The sequence below is a fragment of the Cherax quadricarinatus genome, chromosome 22, assembly GCF_038502225.1.
Source record: "Cherax quadricarinatus isolate ZL_2023a chromosome 22, ASM3850222v1, whole genome shotgun sequence".
Taxonomy (NCBI): domain Eukaryota; kingdom Metazoa; phylum Arthropoda; class Malacostraca; order Decapoda; family Parastacidae; genus Cherax; species Cherax quadricarinatus.
In genome coordinates, this window is record NC_091313.1 from 39,845,001 (window position 1) to 39,868,690 (window position 23,690).

At 43.9% G+C, this 23,690-nt stretch overlaps 1 protein-coding gene across 1 annotated transcript in view; it reads left to right on the forward strand.

Moving 5' to 3' along the window:
- The first annotated feature begins 1,424 nt into the window (after positions 1–1,424).
- The window catches only part of LOC128689625 (axoneme-associated protein mst101(2)-like), a 160,503-nt gene continuing 138,237 nt past the window's right edge, over positions 1,425–23,690 (forward strand). Inside the window, exon 1 of the mRNA XM_070087714.1 lies at positions 1,425–1,521. The gene's annotated coding sequence lies outside the window, so the exon portion shown is untranslated. The remainder of the gene's footprint in view (positions 1,522–23,690) is intronic.

A 23,690-nucleotide genomic window follows, 5' to 3' on the forward strand; every position in this document is an offset into this window, starting at 1 on the left:
GCAGGTCCATGTCCCCCCTTTCCCCTGAATTAGCCCAATGACCCACATAGTCAGGTCACTTCCACTTAAAGAAGGAGCACGACATCAAACCTAGTAGCACAAGCTAGTCAGATCCAACTCATATCCACTCGTTTATTCGTCTATTACTTCAGAATGTCTTACCCGATCAGCTTCAAATTCAACATCTGTAAACATGCCCATGTCAGTTGTTCAATGAACAACTGACATGCAAACTTCTTTTGGTCTTTTTTATATAGACCAATTTTGGTTTCCTGCCTCTTCTCGTGGGTTTCATCACTGATGATTCCTCTTAAAAGTCTGTTTGATATTCTTAGTGGCATCTACAGGTGTTATTATGTTACTTTCAATTTGAAAATGGAATAATGTTTTTCTCTGTTAAATAACTGGAGTTTGATTCTTCAGAACAACAATAATATTTTAAGGTTGATGCGTTTTATAAAATGTTCTTGTTGGTGAAAATTTCTCAAATTTACTAATGTAGTTAAAAACTCGTATTTTTCAACTTCAAACTTTTAGTGATTTTTTCCTAAATAAAGAAAAAAAAAATAGCTTCGCCTTAATTGTAGGAATGTATATTTTAATTTGTCAGTTTTATTTAGCTAATTTCTTTTAATAACGAAAATCGCTGGTGGAACTTACTTGGAGAAAAGTTTGAATGAATTTTGGCATGATGTTCCAAGTTGAGTTTTTTAGTATAAATATTGGAAGAGTAGAAACCCTGGTTTTCACTTAATAATTTGTGAAGGTAAACTTGGCTTCAAAACCTCATCTCCAGTAACATGATAATGCAAATTCCGGGAGTCTTACAACTTCAGGTATGGGTTTATTTTTGGGATATTAATCTCAGTGAAATACCTGGAGTATAATTCTTCAGACTGTCTGTAAACTTTCAAAATTTTTGAATTTTACTGGAAGGTTTGAATTAGTTTCAGGCTATGTAGATCCAGTTGTTCTTTTTGTTGAATAAATTGTTGTATAAATAACATACAATATTTTGTGAATGCTTCTCCTGATTGATATTAAATCTTCTGTGCTAATATTTAACTACGTCAAAAATTTAGTGCCACACTTTGCTCAGTGCCACACTTTGCTCTATCCGTATGATGTGCCTAGAGGCACTCGTGGCTGGGATAATAAAAACTATCATTCTGGAAACGCACAACTGCTGATATAAATCAAGATATAGCATACTGGCACTGCTGTTGTGTACAGTTTATTGTATACAGCTGGTGTAACTCTGTAACTGTCAGGGATATATATATGTGAAACAAATTTATACACTGGTAAATCAGAAAAGGCATCTACCATAAACAACGTGTCAAAGGGAACACCTGGTTCGTGTATTGTAGAGACATCATAATAAATAGTCGGTATTTTTATTATTTTGACCATCCTCACTATCAGCAGACTTGACTAGAGTTACTTCACTTAGTTGTGTCTCTTGTGGCACAGGAGGCAGACTGCTGCCTCTCCTCTCCTTCCCTGTTGATTCACAAGCAGGTATCGTAACTATCGTAGACTGACGTATGGAGTTACGTCAACCTCCTCTGGTATGTTGAGAACATTCCTAATGCTCCTTTTAAATGTAGTCAGTGGCGGTATTAGGATATGGGACAACGTGATGATTAGTAGAATTTCCTTCGTCAAAATCTGGTATGTAATTTATTTTATAATGAAGTGTATATTTTTCTTGGCTGACCGGTAGCCTGCGGAAGCTGTCGGTAAAATGAGCAAAAAATCCTGGAAGCAGGTCATCACAAGTTAAAACTCCCGTCAGGAGAAAGTTTTCGGTGGAATATAAAATACATTTATCTGACACTACCTGAGAGCGGCGAGCCCACGGATTGACAGGTCTAAGTAATTTACTCCCTCTTTTGTGCTAGTACATACATGGTAATTTCTACTCGTGGACTCGGGTGGCCTGGTGGCTAACGCTCTCTCTTCCTTCACACGGCGAGAGCCTGGGTTCGATTCCCAGCCAGAGTAGAAACATTGTTGTCTATGTCTAATCCCACCACTCTCCCGAACACCCTAACATTTACTTCTTTTACAACCCCATATATAAATATATTAAACAGCCATGGTGACATTACACATCCCTGTCTAAGACCAAGTTTTGCTGGGAAGTAGTCTCACTCTCTTCCACACACTCTAACCTGAGCCTCACTATTCTTATAAAAACTCTTTACAGCATTTAGTAACTTACCACCTATTCCATATACTTGCAAAATCTGCCACATTGCTATCCTATCCACTGTATCATATGCCTTTTCTAAATCCATAAATGCAATAAAAACTTCCCTACCTTTATCTAAATACTGTTCACATATATGCTTCAATGTAAACACTTGATCTACACATCCCCTACCCACTCTAAAACCTCCTTGTTCAGCTGCAATTCTACATTCTGTCTTACCTCTAATTTTTTCAATAATAACCCTACCGTGCACTTTTCCTGGTATACTCAGTAAACTTATTCCTCTATAATTTTTACAATCTCTTATGTCCCCCTTCCCTTTATATAAAGGGACTATACACACTCTTTGCCAATCCCTAGGTACCTTCCCCTCTTTCGTACATTTATTAAACAAAAGTACCAACCACTCCAATATATATATATATATATATATATATATATATATATATATATATATATATATATATATATATATATATATATATATATATATATAAATGTGTTGGTATATATATAAATGTGTTGGTGAAGTAGTGTTGCAGTGAGAAGTCGTGTTGGTGCTGCAGTGAGAAGTTGTGTTGGTGCAGCAGTGAGAAGTTGTTTTGGTGTAGCAGTGAGAAGTTGTGTTAGTGTATCAGTGGGAAGTTGTGTTGGTGTAGCAGTGGGAAGTTGTGTTGGTGCAGCAGTGGGAAGTTGTGTTGGTGAAGTAGTGTTGCAGTGAGAAGTTGTGTTTGTGCAGCAGTGAGAAGTTGTGTTGGTGTAGCAGTGGGAAGTTGCGTTGGTGTAGCAGTGGGACGTTGTGTTGGTGAAGCAGTGGGAAGTTGTGTTGGTGTAGCAGTGAGAAGTTGAGTTGGTGCAGAAGTGGGAAGTTGTTTTGGTGTAGCAATGAGAAGTTGTGTTGGTGCAGCAGTGAAAAGTTGTGTTGGTGAAGTAGTGTTGCAGTGAGAAGTTGTGTTGGTGCAGAAGTGAGAAGTTGTGTTGGTGAAGTAGTGTTGCAGTGAGAAGTTGTGTTGGGGCAGCAGTGAGAAGTTGTGTTGGTGCAGCAGTGAGAAGTTGTGTTGGTGTAGCAATGAGAAATTGTGTTGGTGCAGCAGTGAGAAGGTGTGTTGGTGAAGTAGTGTTTCAGTGGGAAGTTGTGTTTGTGTAGCAATGAGAAGTTGTGTTGGTGAAGTATTGTTGCAGTGAGAACTTGTGTTGGTGAAGCAGTGAGAAGCTGTGTTGGTGTAGCAATGAGAAGTTGTTTTGGTGCAGCAGTGAGAAGTTGTGTTGGTGAAGTAGTTTTGCAGTGAGAATTGTGTAGGTGCAGCAGTGAAAAGATGTGTTGAGGCAGCAGTGACAAGTTGAGTTGGTGCAGCAGCGAAAAGTTGTGTTGGAGTAGCAATGAGAAGTTGTGTTAGTAAAGAAGTGGGAAGTTGTGTTGGTGTAGCAGTGAGAAGTTGTGTTGGGAAGAAGTGAGAAGTTGTGTTGGGGAAGAAGTGGGAAGTCGTGTTGGTGAAGCAGTGAGAAGTTGTGTTGGGGAAGAATTGGGAAGTTTTGTTGGTGTAGGAGTGAATAGTTTTGTTGGTGAAGCAGTGCAGCAGTGAGAAGTTTTGTTGGTGCAGCAGTGAGAAGCTGTGTTGGTGAAGCAGAGAAGTTGTGTTGGTGTAGCAGTGCGATTTGTGTTGAAGAAGTGTTGCAGTGAGAAGTTGTGTTGGTGCAGCAGTGAGAAGTTGTGTTGGTGCAGCAGAGAGAACTTGTGTTGTTGCTGCAGTGAAAAGTTGTGTTATTGAAGCAGTATAGCAGTGAGAAGTTGTGTTGGTGCAGCAGTGAGAAGTTGTGTTGGTGAAGCAGTGAGAAGTTGTGCTGGTGCAGCAGCGTGAAAATGTGTTGGTTAAGTAGTGTTACAGTGAAAAAGTGTGTTGGTGCAGCAGTGAGAAGTTGTGTTGGTGCAGCAGTGAGAACTTGTGTTGGTGCAGCAGTGAGAAGATGAGTTGGTGTAGCAGTCGAAAGTTGTGTTGGTGTAGCAGTGGGAAGTTGTGTTGGTGTAGCAGTGGGAAGTTGTGTTGGTGCAGCAGTGGGAAGTTGTGTTGGTGTAGCAGTGGGAAGATGTGTTGGTGAAGCTGTGAGAAGTTGTGTTGGTGAAGTAGTGTTGCAGTGAGAAGTTGTGTTGGGGAAGTAGTGTAGCAGTGAGAAGTTGTGTTGGTGTAGCAGTGGGAAGTTGCTTTGGTGCAGCAGTGTGAAGTTGTGTTGGTGAATTAGTGTTGCAGTGAGAAGTTGTGTTGGTGAAGCAGTGGGAAGTTGTGTTGGGGTAGCAGTGGGAAGTTGTGTTGGTGTAGCAGTGGGAAGTTGTGTTGGTGTAGCAGAGGGAAGTTGTGTTGGTGAAGTAGTGTTGCAGTGAGAAGTTGTGTTGGTGAAGTAGTGTAGCAGTGAGAAGTTGCGTTGGTGAAGTAGTGTAGCAGTGAGAAGTTGTGTTGGTGTAGCAGTGGGAGGTTGTGTTGGTGCAGCAGTGTGAAGTTGTGTTGGTGAAGTAGTGTTGCAGTGAGAAGTTGTGTTGGTGAAGTAGTGTAGCAGTGAGAAGTTGTGTTGGTGTAGCAGTGAGAAGTTGTGTTGGTGAAGTAGTGTTGCAGTGAGAAGTTGTGTTGGTGAAGTAGTGTTGCAGTGAGAAGTTGTGTTGGTGAAATAGTGTAGTAGTGAGAAGTTGTGTTGGTGTAGCAGCGGGAGGTTGTGTTGGTGAAGTAGTGTTGCAGTGAGAAGTTGTGGTGGTGCAGCAGTGGGAAGTTGTGTTTGTGTAGCAGTGGGAAGTTGTGTTGGTGTAGCAGTGTGAAGTTGTGTTGGTGTAGCAGAGGGAAGTTGTGTTGGTGAAGTAGTGTTGCAGTGAGAAATTGTGTTTCTGCAGCAGTGGGAAGTTGTGTTGGTGTAGCAGTGGGAATTTGAGTTGGTGTAGCAGAGGGAAGTTGTGTTGTTGAAGAAGTGTTGCAGTGAGAAGTTGTGTTGGTGAAGTAGTGTTGCAATGAGAAGTTGTATTGGTGAAGACGTGGGAAGTTGTGTAGGTGAAGTAGTGTTGCAGTGAGAAGTTGTGGTGGTGCAGCAGTGAAAAGTTGTGTTGGTGCAGCAGTGAGAAGTTGCTTTCGTGAAGCAGTGAAAAATTGTGTTGGTGAAGCAGTGAGAAGTTGTGTTGTTGAAGAAGTGTTGCAGTGAGAAGTTGTGTTGGTGAAGTAGTGTTGCAATGAGAAGTTGTATTGGTGAAGACGTGGGAAGTTGTGTAGGTGAAGTAGTGTTGCAGTGAGAAGTTGTGGTGGTGCAGCAGTGAAAAGTTGTGTTGGTGCAGCAGTGAAAAGTTGTGTTGGTGAAGCAGTGTAGCAGTGAGAAGTTGTGTTGGTGCAGCAGTGAGAAGTTGTGTTGGTGAAGTAGTGTTGCAGTGAGAAGTTGTGTTTGTGCAGCAGTGAGAAGTTGTGTTGGTGTAGCAGTGGGAAGTTGCGTTGGTGTAGCAGTGGGACGTTGTGTTGGTGAAGCAGTGGGAAGTTGTGTTGGTGTAGCAGTGAGAAGTTGAGTTGGTGCAGAAGTGGGAAGTTGTGTTGGTGTAGCAGTGGGAAGTTGTGTTGGTGAAGTAGTGTAGCAGTGAGAAGTTGTGTTGATGCAGCAGTGAGAAGTTGTGTTGGTGCAGCAGTGAGAAGTTGTGTTGGTGAAGTAATGTTGCAGTGAGAAGTTGTGCTGGTGCAGCAGTGAGAAGTTGTGTAGGTGCAGCAGTGAGAAGTTGTTTTGGTGTAGCAATGAGAAGTTGTGTTGGTGCAGCAGTGAAAAGTTGTGTTGGTGAAGTAGTGTTGCAGTGAGAAGTTGTGTTGGTGCAGAAGTGAGAAGTTGTGTTGGTGAAGTAGTGTTGCAGTGAGAAGTTGTGTTGGGGCAGCAGTGAGAAGTTGTGTTGGTGCAGCAGTGAGAAGTTGTGTTGGTGTAGCAATGAGAAATTGTGTTGGTGCAGCAGTGAGAAGGTGTGTTGGTGCAGCAGTGAGAAGGTGTGTTGGTGAAGTAGTGTTTCAGTGGGAAGTTGTGTTTGTGTAGCAATGAGAAGTTGTGTTGGTGAAGTATTGTTGCAGTGAGAACTTGTGTTGGTGAAGCAGTGAGAAGCTGTGTTGGTGTAGCAATGAGAAGTTGTGTTGGTGCAGCAGTGAGAAGTTGTGTTGGTGAAGTAGTTTTGCAGTGAGAATTGTGTAGGTGCAGCAGTGAAAAGATGTGTTGGTGTAGCAATGAGAAGTTGTGTTAGTGAAGAAGTGGGAAGTTGTGTTGGTGTAGCAGTGAGAAGTTGTGTTGGGAAGAAGTGGGAAGTTGTGTTGGTGTAGCAGTGAGAAGTTGTGTTGGGAAGAAGTGGGAAGTTGTGTTGGTGTAGCAGTGAGAAGTTGTGTTGGGAAGAAGTGGGAAGTTGTGTTGGGGAAGAAGTGGGAAGTCGTGTTGGTGAAGCAGTGAGAAGTTGTGTTGGGGAAGAATTGGGAAGTTTTGTTGGTGTAGGAGTGAATAGTTTTGTCGGTGAACCAGTGTTGCAGTGAGAAGTTGTGTTGGTGCAGCAGTGAGAAGTTGTGTTGGTGTAGCAATGAGAAGTTGTGTTAGTGAAGAAGTGGGAAGTTGTGTTGGTGTAGCAGTGAGAAGTTGTGTTGGGAAGAAGTGGGAAGTTGTGTTGGTGTAGCAGTGAGAAGTTGTGTTGGGAAGAAGTGGGAAGTTGTGTTGGGGAAGAAGTGGGAAGTCGTGTTGGTGAAGCAGTGAGAAGTTGTGTTGGGGAAGAATTGGGTAGTTTTGTTGGTGTAGGAGTGAATAGTTTTGTTGGTGAAGCAGTGCAGCAGTGAGAAGTTGTGTTGGTGCAGCAGTGAGAAGTTGTGTTGGTGCAGCAGTGAGAAGCTGTGTTGGTTAAGCAGAGAAGTTGTGTTGGTGTAGCAGTACGATTTGTGTTGAAGAAGTGTTGCAGTGAGAAGTTGTGTTGGTGCAGCAGTGAGAAGTTGTGTTGGTGCAGCAGAGAGAACTTGTGTTGTTGCAGCAGTGAAAAGTTGTGTTAGTGAAGCAGTGTAGCAGTGAGAAGTTGTGTTGGTGCAGCAGTGAGAAGTTGTGTTGGTGAAGCAGTGAGAAGTTGTGCTGGTGCAGCAGCGTGAAAATGTGTTGGTTAAGTAGTGTTACAGTGAGAAAGTGTGTTGGTGCAGCAGTGAGAAGTTGTGTTGGTGCAGCAGTGAGAACTTGTGTTGGTGCAGCAGTGAGAAGATGAGTTGGTGTAGCAGTCGAAAGTTGTGTTGGTGTAGCAGTGGGAAGATGTGTTGGTGTAGCAGTGGGAAGTTGTGTTGGTGCAGCAGTGGGAAGTTGTGTTGGTGTAGCAGTGGGAAGATGTGTTGGTGAAGCTGTGAGAAGTTGTGTTGGTGAAGTAGTGTTGCAGTGAGAAGTTGTGTTGGGGAAGTAGTGTAGCAGTGAGAAGTTGTGTTGGTGTAGCAGTGGGAAGTTGCTTTGGTGCAGCAGTGGGAAGTTGTGTTGGTGTAGCAGTGGGAAGTTGTGTTGGTGTAGCAGAGGGAAGTTGTGTTGGTGAATTAGTGTTGCAGTGAGAAGTTGTGTTGGTGAAGCAGTGGGAAGTTGTGTTGGGGTAGCAGTGGGAAGTTGTGTTGGTGTAGCAGTGGGAAGTTGTGTTGGTGTAGCAGAGGGAAGTTGTGTTGGAGAAGTAGTGTTGCAGTGAGAAGTTGTGTTGGTGAAGTAGTGTAGCAGTGAGAAGTTGCGTTGGTGAAGTAGTGTAGCAGTGAGAAGTTGTGTTGGTGTAGCAGTGGGAGGTTGTGTTGGTGCAGCAGTGTGAAGTTGTGTTGGTGAAGTAGTGTTGCAGTGAGAAGTTGTGTTGGTGAAGTAGTGTAGCAGTGAGAAGTTGTGTTCGTGTAGCAGTGAGAAGTTGTGTTGGTGAAGTAGTGTTGCAGTGAGAAGTTGTGTTGGTGAAGTAGTGTTGCAGTGAGAAGTTGTGTTGGTGAAATAGTGTAGTAGTGAGAAGTTGTGTTGGTGTAGCAGCGGGAGGTTGTGTTGGTGAAGTAGTGTTGCAGTGAGAAGTTGTGGTGGTGCAGCAGTGGGAAGTTGTGTTTGTGTAGCAGTGGGAAGTTGTGTTGGTGTAGCAGTGTGAAGTTGTGTTGGTGTAGCAGAGGGAAGTTGTGTTGGTGAAGTAGTGTTGCAGTGAGAAAATGTGTTTCTGCAGCAGTGGGAAGTTGTGTTGGTGTAGCAGTGGGAATTTGAGTTGGTGTAGCAGAGGGAAGTTGTGTTGTTGAAGAAGTGTTGCAGTGAGAAGTTGTGTTGGTGAAGTAGTGTTGCAATGAGAAGTTGTATTTGTGAAGACGTGGGAAGTTGTGTTGTTGAAGTAGTGTTGCAGTGAGAAGTTGTGGTGGTGCAGCAGTGAAAAGTTGTGTTGGTGCAGCAGTGAGAAGTTGTTATCGTGAAGCAGTGAAAAGTTGTGTTGGTGAAGCAGTGAGAAGTTGTGTTGGTGCAGCAGTGGGAAGTTGTGTAGGTGAAGTAGTGTTGCAGTGAGAAGTTGTGGTGGTGCAGCAGTGAAAAGTTGTGTTGGTGCAGCAGTGAAAAGTTGTGTTGGTGAAGCAGTGTAGCAGTGAGAAGTTGTGTTGGTGCAGCAGTGAGAAGTTGTGTTGGTGAAGCAGTGTAGCAGTGAGAAGTTGTGATGGTGAAAAAGTATAGCAGTGAGAAGTTGTGTTGGTGCAGTATTGAGAAGTTGTGTTGGTGTAGCAGTGAGAAGTTGTGTTGGTGAAGTAGTGTTGAAGTGATAAGTTGTGTTGGTTCAGCAGAGAGAAGTTGTGTTGGTGCAGCAGTGAGAAGTTGTGTTGGTGAAGAAGTGTAGCAGCGAGAAGTTGTGTTGTTGCAGCAGTGAGAAGTTGTGTTGGTGTAGCAGTGAGAAGTTGTGTTAGTGTAGCAGTGGGAAGTTGAGTTGGTGTAGAAGTGGGAAGTTGTGTTGGTGCAGCAGTGGGAAGTTGTGTTGGTGAAGTAGTGTTGCAGTGAGAAGTTGTGTTGGTGCAGCAGTGGGAAGTTGTGTTGGGGTAGCAGTGGGAAGTTGTGTTGGTGTAGCAGTGGGAAGTTGTGTTGGTGAAGCAGAGGGAAGTTGTGTTGGTGAAGTAGTGTTGCAGTGAGAAGTTGTGTTGGTGAAGTAGTGTAGCAGTGAGAAGTTGCGTTGGTGAAGTAGTGTAGCAGTGGGAAGTTGTGTTGGTGAAGTAGTGTTGCAGTGAGAAGTTGTGTTGGTGCATCAGTGGGAAATTGTGTTGGTGTAGCAGTAGGAAGTTGTGTTGGTGTAGCAGAAGGAAGTTGTGTTGGTGAAGTAGTGTTGCAGTGAGAAGTAGTGTTGGTGCAGCAGTGAGAAGTTGTGTTGGCCTAGCAGTGAAAAGTTTTGTTGGTGAAGCAGTGACAAATTGTGTTCGTGCAGCAGTGAGAAGTTGGTGAAGTAGTGTTGCAGTGAGAAGGTGTTTTGGTGCAGCAGTGAGAAGTTGTGATGGTGAAGCAGAGAGAAGTTGTGTTGGTGTAGCAGCGGGAAGTTGTGTTGGTGAAGCAGTGTAGCAGTGAGAAGTTGTGTGGGTGAAGCAGTGTAGCAGTGAGAAGTTGTATTGCTGAAGCAGTGTAGCAGTGCGAAGTTGTGTTGGTCTGGTAGCGAAACGTTGTGTTGGTGAAGCAGTGAGAAGTTGTGTTGGTGCAGCAGTGAGAAGTTGTGTAGGTGATGCAGTGAGTTGTGTTGGCGTAGCAGTGAGGAGTTGTATTGGTTTAGCATTGGAAAGTTGTGTTGGAGTAGCAGTGGGAAGTTGAGTTGGTGTAGCAGTGGGAAGTTGTGTTGGTGTAGCAGTGGGAAGTTGTGTTGGTGTAGCAGTGTGAAGTTGAGTTGGTGTAGCAGTGGGAAGTTGTGTTGGTGTAGCAGAGGGAAGTTGTGTTGGTGTAGCAGTGGGAAGTTGTGTTGGTGTAGCAGTGCGAAGTTGAGTTGGTGTAGCAGTGGGAAGTTGTGTTGGTGTAGCAGTGGGAAGTTGTGTTGGTGTAGCAGTGGGAAGTTGAGTTGGTGTAGCAGTGGGAAGTTGTGTTGGTGTAGCAGAGGGAAGTTGTGTTGGTGCAGCAGTGAGAAGTTGTGATGGTGAAGCATGGTAGCAGTGAGAATTTGTGTTGGTACAGCAGTGAGAAGTTGTGTTTGTGAAGCATTGAGAAATTGTGTTGGTGTAGCAGTGGGAAGTTGTGCTGGTGAAGTAGTGTTGCAGTGAGAAGTTCTCTTGATGTAGCAGTGAGAAGTTGCGTAGGTGAAGCAGTGTAGCAGTGAGAAGTTTTGTTGGTGAAGTAGAGTAGCAGTGAGAAGTTGTGATGGTGAAACAGTATAGCAGTGAGAAGTTGTGTTGGTGCAGCATTGAGAAGTTGTGTTGGTGTAGCAGTGAGAAGTTGTGTTGGTGAAGGAGTGTTGAAGTGATAAGTTGTGTTGGTTCAGCAGTGAGAAGTTGTGTTGGTGCAGCAGTGAGAAGTTGTGTTGATGAAGAAGTGTAGCAGCGAGAAGTTGTGTTGGTGCAGCAGTGAGAAGTTGTGTTGGTGTAGCAGTGAGAAGTTGTGTTAGTGTAGCAGTGGGAAGTTGAGTTGGTGTAGAAGTGGGAAGTTGTGTTGGTGCAGCAGTGGGAAGTTGTGTTGGTGAAGTAGTATTGCAGTGAGAAGTTGTGTTGGTGCAGCAGTGAGAAGTTGTGTTTTTGCAGCAGTGAGAAGTTGTATTGGTGCAGCAGTGAGAAGTTGTGTTGGTGCAGCAGTGAGAAGTTGTGTTGGTGTAGCAGTGAGGAGTTGTGTTGGTGTAGCAGTGGGATGTTGTGTTGGTGTAGCAGTGGGAAGTTGTGTTGGTGAAGTAGTGTTGCAGTGAGAAGTTGTGTTGGTGAAGTAGTATTGCAGTGAGAATTTGCGTTGGTGAAGCAGTGAGAAGTTGTGTTGGTGAAGCAGTGTAGCAGTAAGAAGTTGTGTTGGTTTAGCAGTGGGAAGTTGTTTTGGAGCAGCAGTGTGAAGTCGTGTTGGTGAAATAGTGTTGCAGTGAGAAGTTCTGTTGGTGCAGCAGTGGGAAGTTGTGTTGGTGTAGCAGTGGGAAGTTGTGTTGGTGTAGCAGTGGGAAGTTGTGTTGGTGTAGCAGAGGGAAGTTGTGTTGGTAAAGTAGTGTTGCAGTGAGAAGTGGTGTTGGTGCAGTAGTGAAGCAGTGAGAAGTTGTGTTGGTGTAGCAGCGGGAAGTTGTGTTGGTGCAGCAGTGTGAAGTTGTGTTGGTGAAGTAGTGCAGCAGTGAGAAGTTGCGTTGGAGTAGCAGTGAGAAGTTGTGTTGGTGAAGTAGTGCTGCAGTGAGAAGTTGTATTGGTGAAGTAGTGTAGCAGTGAGAAGTTGAGTTGGTGTAGCAGCAGGAGGTTGTGTTCGTGCAGCAGTGTGAAGTTGTGTTGGTGAAGTAGTGTTGCAGAGAGAAGTTGTGTTGGTGCAGCAGTGGGAAGTTGTGTTTGTGTAGCAGTGGGAAGTTATGTTGGTGTAGCAGTTGGAAGTTGTGTTGGTGTAGCAGAGGGAAGTTTTGTTGGTGAAGTAGTGTTGCAGTGAGAAATTGTGTTGGTGCAACAGTGGGAAGTTGTGTTGGTGTAGCAGTGGGAAGTTGTGTTGGTGTAGCAGATGGAAGTTGTGTTGTTGAAGTAGTGTTGCAGAGAGAAGTTGTGTTGGTGAAGTAGTGTTGCAATAAGAAGTTGTGTTGGTGAAGCAGTGGGAAGCTGTGTTGTTCAAGTAGTGTTGCAGTGAGAAGTCGTGTTGGTGCTGCAGTGAGAAGTTGTGTTGGTGCAGCAGTGGGAAGTTGTGTTTGTGCAGCAGTGAGAAGTTGTTTTGGTGTAGCAGTGAGAAGTTGTGTTAGTGTATCAGTGGGAAGTTGTGTTGGTGTAGCAGTGGGAAGTTGTGTTGGTGCAGCAGTGGGAAGTTGTGTTGGTGAAGTAGTGTTGCAGTGAGAAGTTGTGTTTGTGAAGCAGTGAGAAGTTGTGGTGGTGTAGCAGTGGGAAGTTGTGTTGGTGTAGCAGTGGGACGTTGTGTTGGTGATGCAGTGGGAAGTTGTGTTGGTGTAGCAGTGAGAAGTTGAGTTTGTGCAGAAGTGGGAAGTTGTGTTGGTGTAGCAGTGGTGTGCGGGAAAAGTCCAATATATAGGTATAAAGGGAATATATATAGTATCAGTAGTTTCACTGCCGGCTTTTAATTAAGGTAGGGTAAGTCAAGCTCCCGATATTCCCGCCTTTTCTCCCCCAACCCCTAAATTGATAGTTTGTCTGCCGGCTACTAGTTAAGGTAGGGTAAGTCAAGTTCCCCTTTTTCCGTTTTTCCCACCTCTTCTCCCCCTCCCTGAGTGATAGTTTGACTGCCGGCTGCTTGTTAAGGTAGGGTCAGTCTAGCTCCCTCTATCCCTTCCCCTCCCTCTTACCCCCCCCCCGAAAGGTGACGTGTGGGGCTCTGGTTAAACAGTAAATCACTAGACTCACAGCTCCCAACTCTACTGTAAGTACATGCCTGCCTTGTATTCTAGTGGATTTATTGGTTGAAAGCTTCACTTTTGATCAATAATAAACTTAAGTCTTTTCAGCCTTGCTCTATGTTGACTGTTGTAATAATCACCACATCTTTCAAGTATCAGACTTGCCATGGGGAGTGATTATTTAAACAGTGGGTAACCTGTCTATCTTTCCAGCTTGGATGTCAGAGAGGGTCACCTGGCAATCAACGAGTAGAACAGATGGAGAAGGACTAACGTCCAGAGACTTCTCCAGGTTGTATTGAAGTACCTGTGCACCTGCATGAAATTGCAGGACGTAAGTCCACAGCATTGCAGCGGTAAAGAACCTGCTTTCCTGTCTTCGGGATAGAATACTCACTGGTATACTGTGAAGAACTAGCCAGTGGATGGTCACCAACACCTGCGACCCCCCCCCTTATCAGCAACGGCTATGGTTTCAACAACAGTGTCACCAACACCAGACACCATTGTAGATATTAGTGTTGAGTTCAAATGTTATTTTATTCATTTCATTTTTCATTTTTCTTTCAAATAGGATATACCTTTCATGTTTTGTTGTTTTATGTTTGATTTAATAAATAGTGTTTATCTTTGTGAATTATTATTTCTTTTTCTATTCATTAATTTTCCTGAGGAGGAGCCAGCCTGAGTAATATTGTTTGAAGTTGTTACTGGGCTGAGTAAGCCTTCACAAGTGGCGACCTTGCCAGGATTAACGCTACTGAATCAAGATTCAACTCCATCTCGAATCTACCATTGGAACTTCAACGCCGCATACCACAGACGGTTACCACCAGCCATGAGTAATCATTCTCTATGGTAGGACTACAGTACAGGTATTTGAAAGATTTGGTGATTGTTATAGTCTCAATTTATTGTAAGTCAAGTCAGGCAGGATATAATATTTAATTCTGCCACCTTTTTGGAGCTTGAAACGCTTTGGAGGATTAGACTCTAGGGACCCGAGATTTTCCAGTGACAACTTGTTTCATTGAGCTCTTTATTGTATCATAGGACACTCTTGATTTGTTGGTGAGGAGATTGGATGGTCAAGGGACCCCATTCTACTTACTGTTTGCTCAGAGCCGGCATAGAACCCTTCGTTTTCGTTAATACATATTGTTTAATTGAAGCAGGGATCGAGCCCTCTGGTTTATTTACAGTTTGAGCAGAGCAGGAATTGAACCCTCCCTTTTCTTTAATACCCGTTTCATTTCCCCTGATAGTTTAAGTTATTCTTGCAAGCATGGAGGAATACCAGTTTTGGATGAATGCTGGAAGTAAGTTAGGAATAACAGGGAAAAATTTAGAATCTTTCATTAGTGCTAAGATCCAGGAAAGACTTGAAAGAGAGAGAATTGAGAGAGAAGAAAGACAGTTAGAAAGGGAAAGAGAAGAGAAAAAGGAGAGAGAGAGAATCGAAAGAGAAGAGAAAAAGGAGAGAGAGAGAATTGAAAGAGAAGACAAAAAGGAGCGTGATAGACTTGATCATGAGGACAGAGCTAAGATACGTGAGGAACAGGTTAAATTAAAGGAACTTGAGGAAAGAGCAAAGGACAGAGAATATGAGTTAAGAGAGAGAGAAAAGGATCGCGAGCTCGAACAAACTCGCCTTGAATTAGAGAATAAGAAGTTAACTTTCTCACAACAGCAATTAGATGAAGGAGTAATGGAACAACGTGCAGCTAGTGCACATATTCCAACACCTAATTTACCTCCCTTCACAGAGGGGGAAGACATAACTTCATACATTATCAGGTTTGAAAATACCGCTACCCTCTGTGAATGGCCTGCTGACACCTGGGCTACCAGGTTAGGAATGTTATTTTCTGGTACAGCCTTGAATATCTATGCAACTTTGTCGCAGGATATTATATGTAATTATAACCTACTGAAGAAGGCGATCCTTAAAGCATATCAAAAAACCACAAATTCTTACAGGAAAGATTTCAGGTATGCCACCTTACAGCCTGGCCAGAACTTTCAGCAGCTACAGGTAACACTCTTTCGTTTGTTCGACTTTTGGATAGATAGTTCAGGAATTGATCACAGTTATGAATCTCTTAGAGACTTCATGGTTGCTGACCAGTTCCTGACAGCTCTTCCTCACCAAATACGAACATTCATCAGAGAACGTAACCTGATTAAAGCTGAGGAAGTTGCTGAGGCTGCTGACCTGTATGCTGAGTATGACTCAAGAAATCGTAATGACACGATTGCAAACAAACCATACCCCCGGCCGGGATTGAACCCGCGGTCATAGTCTCAAAACTCCAGCCCGTCGCGTTAGCCACTAGACCAGCTAGCCACAATAAGATTCATCCAACTAGGTATATTTCTACACCATAGGAAGGTTAGCACAGGCACCACTGTGACCACAAATGCAAGTTTTTACAGACGAATCTCCAGCTAGCGTGGCTGTGACGAACTCTAGCTCAAGTCCCTTCACTGCCGTCAACATGACTCAAGAAATCGTAATGACACGATTGCAAACAAACCATACCCCCGGCCGGGATTGAACCCGCGGTCATGGAGTCTCAAAACTCCAGCCCGTCGCATTAGCCACTAGACGGGCTGGAGTTTTGAGACTCTATGACCGCGGGTTCAATCCCGGCCGGGGGTATGGTCTGTATGCTGAGGCTCACAATTCCTATAAAGACCTAAAGGGATCGAATCCTAAGGGCAAAGCCTCAAGTCTAGTGGAAAGTAAAATGACTTCTTTTATTCCTGTTTGTCATTTGTGTGGTGTTAAGGGACATAAACGTCCAGATTGTCCTTCTAAGAAGGTCCAAAAAGTTGGAAGATGTTTTAAAGACTGTAATGACCAAGCACCCTTCTGTTCAGGAACAGTTAATGGACTTAATGTATCTACCATTTTACGAGACACTGGCTGCACATGTATAGTCATTTCTGATAAGCTGTTCCCTAATCTTAAAGAAACTCATTCCTCTGCTATACTTTCAGACTACTTGGGCCGTACAGACACTTTTCCTACCATCCGTTGTTACATTAGGTCTAAATGGTTCACAGGTTGGTCTGAAGCCGTTCTAGCTCCCATCACTTCTTGCTCCGTACTAATAGGTAATGTAAAAGGTGCCATTCTTCCTTCTGAGCTTGACCTGTCAGCACCAAAGATGGACATAAGTGTTTCAGATCCTCTTCCTGTAGAGTCAGAGAAGCCCCTCGAAAGTTCAGATGAGACAATGTCTCGCGAGATTCATGTGGGATTAAAAACCAGTGATGCTACTCTAGAAAGCAAGGAAGTAGGATCACAAGTTCACTTGTTAGATGAAAGTGAAGATATCACCTCCGATACCATAAATGTCTTGACTAGGGCTCAGACCAAAGCCCAGGCTTCTCCTACTGTCCATCCTTTGATTTTCCCTGACTTTAAGCCTTTAGATATATCGAAGGACTTCTTTGTCAAGTTACAACGTAATTGCCCTTCTCTTCAGAATTGCCATAATGCAGCTGGACAAAATCAAGTTATCCAAAGGAAAAACTTTTCATGTAAATTTGAATATATAAAAGGTATCTTGTACAAGTCAGTATTCAAATTAAATTCAGATGAGACAGACTATTCCATCTTAGTTGTTCCAAGTCAATGCAGAGAGACTGTTCTTAAAATGGCTCATGACCTGCCAGTGGCCGGACATTTCTCGCATCGTAAAACTTTAAATAAAATTAGGGAAACCTATTTTTGGCCTAAAATGTCCTCAGATGTCACTAACTATTGTAGATCGTGTAAAGTTTGCCAACTGTCATCCTCCCGAGGTACCCGCCTAGTACCTATGGTCAAAATGCCTATCTTTACGGTACCGTTTGAAAGAGTAGCTATTGACATCGTTGGTCCTTTATCTCCACTTTCATCTGGGGGACATAGATATATATTAACAGTAGTTGATTATGCTTCGAGTTTCCCTGAAGCCGTTCCCTTAAAGACCATAACTACTACAGAGGTGGCTGAAGGCCTTTTGTCCATCTTCTCTAGAGTGGGCATCCCTAGAGAAATTTTGTCTGACCGTGGGACACAATTCACATCTGACTTGATGCAACATCTATACCAACTTCTGGGAGTGAAGCCTCTCTTCACCACACCCTATCATCCCAGCTGTAATGGGAGGATTGAGCGCCAGCATTCGATTCTCAAGTCCATTTTAAGGAAACTTTGCTCCCTTAAACCTAAGGAGTGGCATCGTTACCTACCCTTTGCTTTGTTTGCCATGAGGGAAGTTCCCAGTGACTCTTTGGGGTTTTCACCTTTTGAACTTCTCTATGGTAGACAGGCCAGAGGTCCACTGTCCATCCTTCATGACTTATGGACTAATGAGGAGGTAAATGCTGAGGTTCAGTGTTCTTACCAGTTTCTCCTTGACCTTAGATCCAAACTTGAGGAGACCTCTGACATAGTTTCGAAGAACCTAAGCTTGTCAATGGACCAGTACAAAACCTATTTTGACTCCAAAAGTCAGAGGAGAAGTTTTAAAGTAGGAGATGAAGTTCTTGTACTTTTGCCTATCAAGTCAAATAAATTATTAGTAGCATGGAAAGGTCCATATAAAGTATTAAAAATTTGTGGGAAAGTTGACTACCTCATAGAAGTCAAGGGGAAACCTAAGCTTTATCATATCAACATCCTTAAGAAATATTACCGAAGAAATTCGGTTAACTGCCTTAATAACTTTGACTTAGTTTTTCCACACGAACTTGATACGACAACTGAAGAATGTAAAGGGTGCGTAATTGACACCTCTAACTTAGACTATGATGAAGAACTACATGACTTGGTGACTCTTGACCACTCCGATGCAACCAACATTAATATTAATGAATCTTTGGATGGCCATAAGAGACATGAACTACTTCAATGTGTGAGTAACTTTTCAGACGTCTTTACTGATATTCCAGGTGTTACCTCCACGGTAGTTCATAAGATTGACTTAGTGACGGACAATCCTATCAAACGGAAATTATACCCCGTTCCAGTACACCTTAGGGATGCATTTAACCGAGAGGTAGACAAATTATTAAAACTAAAGATCATTGAACCTTCAGTATCTTCATATTGTTCACCAGTAGTCATGGTTAAGAAGGAGGATAATTCATATAGACTTGCTACTGACTTCAGAGGCCTTAATGCTATAACTCGGTGGGATGCTGAGCCTATGCCCTTAATAGATAGCGATCTACACAAATTTTATGACGCTTCCTTCTTTTCAGAGATTGATATTGCGCAGGCATATCATCAAGTAATGTTAGATCCTTCTTCTAAGCAGTACACCGCTTTTACTACACACCAAGGACTGATGCAGTATAGAACTTTGCCCTTCGGTTTGGTAACTGCCTGTGCTACCTACGTGAGACTGATGAGAAAGGTCTTGGGTAATATGCCAAATGTTTCAGTTTATTTTTATAACATTTACGTAATGACATCTACGTGGGGCGAACATATCCAAACATTAACATCAGTTTTGCGTAGGTTACGCTCACATGGCCTCACTGCCAAGCCGAAGAAATGCTTCCTTGGGTATAACAAGATTAGATATCTTGGACTGATACTTTCTAATAACTCTCTGCAGCCTCTCCCCAGTAAGATCAAAGCTTTATTAGAATTTAAATTCCCCAAAACCAAGAAACTCATGCGTAGCTTTCTTGGTTCTGTAAATTTTTATGCACGGTTTATCCCGAATCTTGCTGATCTTACAGGCATCTTATCGGACTTCCTTAAAAAGTCTGTGAAGGAACCTCTTGAACTTTCCGACGTAGCTCGGGAAAAGTTTAATGAGATTAAAAGTATCTTTTCGAAAGACCCTATACTTAAGATTCCAGATATTAATAAAACATTTTGTTTGAGAACTGATGCCTCCAATACTGGCTTAGGTGCGGTGTTACTACAATACCATGATGGTACTCCCTTCCCTGTATGCTTCCTAAGCCGGAAACTCCTTCCTGCAGAAACAAGATACTCCACAATAGAAAAGGAATGTTTAGCCCTTGTGTGGGGTATCTCCAAACTTAAATTTTATTTGTTGGGAAAAGAATTCATTTTAGAAACGGACCACAAACCTTTGATATACCTAGAAACTTTTAAGGGAACCAACAGTCGCCTCTTGAGGTGGACATTGGCACTCCAGGCTCTTAAGTTCCATATTGTGTATATCAATGGTTCATCCAATTATTTCTCTGACTGGTTAAGTCGTGACAGTCAGTAGAAGATTTGTTGCCTTACACGACTTCCACATGTTAGAGCTTTTTCCTCGCCTATTCTTCTTATACTCCTTGACTATAAGTCTTGGTATGGGGGAGTGTAAGGGAAAAGTTCAATAGATAGGTATAGAGGGAATATATATAGTATCAGTAGTTTCACTGCCGGCTTCTAGTTAAGGTAGGGTAAGTCAAGCTCCCGATATTCCCGCCTTTTCTCCCCCAACCCCTAAATTGATAGTTTGTCTGCCGGCTACTAGATAAGGTAGGGTAAGTCAAGTTCCCGTTTTTCCGTTTTTCCCGCCTTTTCTCCCCCTCCCTGAGAGTGATAGTTTGACTGCCGGCTGCTTGTTAAGGTAGGGTCAGTCTAGCTCCCGCTATCCCTTCCCCTCCCTCTTCCTCCCCCCCCCCGAAAGGTGACGTGTGGGGCTCTGGTTAAACAGTAAATCACTAGACTCACAGCTCCCAACTCTACTGTAAGTACATGCCTGCCTTGTATTCTAGTGGATTTATTGGTTGAAAGCTTCACTTTTGATCAATAATAAACTTAGTCTTTTCAGCCTTGCTCTATGTTGACTGTTGTAATAATCACCACATCTTTCAAGTATCAGACTTACCATGGGGAGTGATTATTTAAACAGTGGGTAACCTGTCTATCTTTCCAGCTTGGATGTCAGAGAGGGTCACCTGACAATCAACGAGTAGAACGGATGGAGAAGGACTAACGTCCAGAGACTTCTCCAAGTTGTATTGAAGTACCTGTGCACCTGCATGAAATTGCAGGACGTAAGTCCACAGCATTGCAGCGGTAAAGAACCTGCTTTCCTGTCTTCGGGATAGAATACTCACTGGCATACTGTGAAGAACTAGCCAGTGGATGGTCACCAACACCTGCGACCCCCCCCCTTATCAGCAACGGCTACGGTTTCAACAACAGTGTCACCAACACCAGACACCATTGTAGATATTAGTGTTGAGTTCAAATGTTATTTTATTCATTTCATTTTTCATTTTTCTTTCAAATAGGATATACCTTTCATGTTTTGTTGTTTTATGTTTGATTTAATAAATAGTGTTTATCTTTGTGGTCTGGGTGGTCTGGGGGTGGCCCGGTGGTCTGGGGGTGGCCCGGTGGTCTGGGGGTGGCCCGGTGGTCTGGGGGTGGCCCGGTGGTCTGGGGGTGGCCCGGTGGTCTGGTGGCTAAAGCTCCCGCTTCACACACGGAGGGCCCGGGTTCGATTCCCGGCTGGTGGAAACATTTGACACGTTTCCTTACACCTGTTGTCCTGTTCACCTAGCAGCAAATAGGTACCTGGGTGTTAGTCGACTGGTGTGGGTCGCATCCTGGGGGACAAGATTAAGGACCCCAATGGAAATAAGTTAGACAGTCCTCGATGACGCACTGACTTTCTTGGGTTATCCTGGGTGGCTAACCCTCCGGGGTTAAAAATCCGAACGAAATCTTATCTTATCTTATCTTATCTTCTATTCATTAATTTTCCTGAGGAGGAGCCAGCCTGAGTAATATTGTCTGAAGTTGTAACAGGGCTGAGTAAGCCTTCACAAGTGGGAAGTTGTGTTGGTGAAGTAGTGTAGCAGTGAGAAGTTGTGTTAGTCCAGCAGTGAGAAGTTGTGTTAGTCCAGCAGTGAGAAGTTGTGTTGGTGAAGCAGTGTAGCAGTGAAAAGTTGTGTTTGTGCAGCAGTGAGAAGTTGTGTTGGTGAAACAGTGTAGCAGCGAGAAGTTGTGTTGGTGAAGCAGTGTAGCAGTGAGAAGTTGTGTTGGTGAAGCAGTGTAGCAGTGAGAAGTTGTGTTGGTGCAGCAGTGAGAAGTTGTGTTGGTGAAGCAGTGAGAAGTTGTGTTGGTGTAGCAGTGGGAAGTTGTGGTGGTGAAGTAGTGTTGCAGTGAGAAGTTGTGTTGGTGTAGCAGTGAGAAGTTGTGTTGGTGAACCAGTGTAGCAGTGAGAAGTTGTGTTGGTCAAGAAGTGTAACAGTGAGAAGTTGTGTTGGTGAAGCAGTGTAGCAGTGAGAAGTTGTGTTTGTGCAGCAGTGAGAAGTAGTGTTGGTGAAATAGTGTAGCAGCGAGAAGTTGTGTTGGTGAAGCAGTGTAGCAGTGAGAAGTTGTGTTGGTGAAGCAGTGTAGCAGTGAGAAGTTTTGTTGGTGCAGCAGTGAAAAGTTGTGTTGGTGAAGCAGTGAGAACTTGTGTCAGTAGAGCAGTGAGAAGCTGCGTTGGTAAAGTAGTGTTGCAGAGAGAAATTGTGTTTGGTGCAGCAGCGAGAAGTTGTGTTGGTCTAGCAGCGAAAAGTTGTGTTGGTGAAGCAGTGACAAGTTGTGTTGGTGCAGCAGTGAGAAGTTGTGTTGGTGAAGCAGTGAGTTGTATTGGTGTAGCAGTGAGGAGTTGTGTTGGTGTAGCAGTGGGAAGTTGTGTTGGTGTAGCAGTGGGAAGTTGTGTTGGTGCAGCAGTGAGAAGTTGTGAAGGTGAAGCAGTGTAGCAGTGAGAAGTTGTGTTGGTGCAGCAGTGAGAAGTTGTGTTGGTGAAGCATTGAGAAATTGTGTTAGTGTAGCAGTGGGAAGTTGTGCTGGTGAAGTAGTGCAGCAGTGAGAAGATGTGTTGGTGCAGCAGTGAGAAGTTGTGATGGTGAAGCAGTGCAGCAGTGAGAAATTTGTTGGTGAAGCAGTGTAGCAGTGAGAAGTTGTGTTCGTGAAGCAGTGTAGCAGTGAGAAGTTGTGTTGGTGCAGCAGTGTAGCAGTGAGAAGTTTTGTTGGTGCAGCAGTGAAAAGTTGTGTTGGTGAAGCAGTGAGAACTTGTGTCAGTAGAGCAGTGAGAAGCTGCGTTGGTAAAGTAGTGTTGCAGAGAGAAATTGTGTTTGGTGCAGCAGCGAGAAGTTGTGTTGGTCTAGCAGCGAAAAGTTGTGTTGGTGAAGCAGTGACAAGTTGTGTTGGTGCAGCAGTGAGAAGTTGTGTTGGTGAAGCAGTGAGTTGTATTGGTGTAGCAGTGAGGAGTTGTGTTGGTGTAGCAGTGGGAAGTTGTGTTGGTGTAGCAGTGAGAAGTTGTGTTGGTGCAGCAGTGAGAAGTTGTGTTGGTGAAGCATTGAGAAATTGTGTTAGTGTAGCAGTGGGAAGTTGTGCTGGTGAAGTAGTGCAGCAGTGAGAAGATGTGTTGGTGCAGCAGTGAGAAGTTGTGATGGTGAAGCAGTGCAGCAGTGAGAAATTTGTTGGTGAAGCAGTGTAGCAGTGAGAAGTTGTGTTCGTGAAGCAGTGTAGCAGTGAGAAGTTGTGTTGGTGCAGCAGTGAGAAGTTGCGTTGGAGAAGCAGTGAGAAGTTGTGTTGGTGTAGCAGTGGGAAGTTGTGTTGGTGAAGTAGTCTTGCAGTGAGAAGTTGTATTGGTGCAGCAGTGAGAAGTTCTGTTGGTGCAACAGTGAGAAGTTGTGCTGGTTTAGCAGTGAAGAGTTGTGTTGGTGTAGCAGTGGGAAGTAGTGTTGGTGTAGCAGTGGGAAGTTGCGTTGGTGAAGTAGTGTTGCAGTGAGAAGTTGTGTTAGTGAAGTAGTATTGCAGTGAGAAGTTGTGTTGGTGAAGCAGTGTAGCAGTGAGAACTTGTGTTGGTGCAGCAGTGAGAAGGTGTGTTGGTGAAGCAGTGTAGCAGTGAAAAGTTGTGTTGGAGTAGCAGTGGGAAGTTGTTTTGTTGCAGCAGTGTGAAGTTGTGTTGGTGAAGTAGTGTTGCAGTGAGAAGCTGTGTTGGTGCAGCAGTGGGAAGTTGTGTTGGTGAAATAGTGTAGCAGTGAGAAGTTGTGTTGGTGAAGCAGTGAGAAGTTGTGTTGGTGAAGCAGTGTTGCAGTGAGAAGTTGTGTTCGTGCAGCAGTGTGAAGTTGTGTTGGTGAAGTAGTGTTGCAGTGAAAAGTTGTGTTGGTGAAGCAGTGAGAAGTTGTGTTGGTGAAGCAGTGTAGCAGTGAGAAGTTGGGTTGGTGCAGCAGTGTGAAGTTGTGTTGGTGAAGTAGTGTTGAAGCGAGAAGTTGTGTTGGTGCAGCAGTGGGCAGTTGAGTTTGTGAAGTAGTGTAGCAGTGAGAAGTTGTGTTGGTGAAGCAGTGTAGCAGTGAGAAGTTGTGTTGATGCAGCAGTGAGAAGTTATGCTGGTGTAGCAGTGAGGAGTTGTGTTGGTGTAGCAGTGGGAAGTAGTGTTGGTGTAGCAGTGGGAAGATGTGTTGGTGAAGTGGTATTGCACTGAGAAGTTGTTGGTGAAGCAGTGAAAAGTTGTGTTGGTGAAGCAGTATAGCAGTGAGAAGTTGTGTTGGTGCAGCAGTGAGAAGTTGTGTTGGTGAATCAGTGAAAAGTTGTGTTGGAGTAGCAGTGGAAGTTGTTTTGGTGCAGCAGTGTGAAGTTGTGTTGGTGAAGTAGTGTTGCAGTGAGAAGTTGTGTTGGAGCAGCATTGGGAAGTTGTGTTGGTGAAGTAGTGTAGCAGTGGGAAGTTGTGTTGGTGTAGCAGTGGGAAGATGTGTTGGTGTAGCAGAGAGAAGTTGTGTTGGTGAAGTAGTGTTGCAGTGAGAAGTGGTGTTGGTGAAATAGTGTAGCAGTGAGAAGTTGTGTTGGTGAAGAAGTGTAGCAGTGAGAAGTTGTGTTGGTGTAGCAGAGGGAGGTTGTGTTGGTGCAGCAGTGTGAAGTGGTGTTGGTGAAGTACTGTTGCAGTGAGAAGTTGGGTTGGTGAAGCAGTGGGAAGTTGTGTTGGTGAAGCAGTGTAGGAGTGAGAAGTTGTGTTGGTGCAGCAGTGAGAAGTTGTGTCG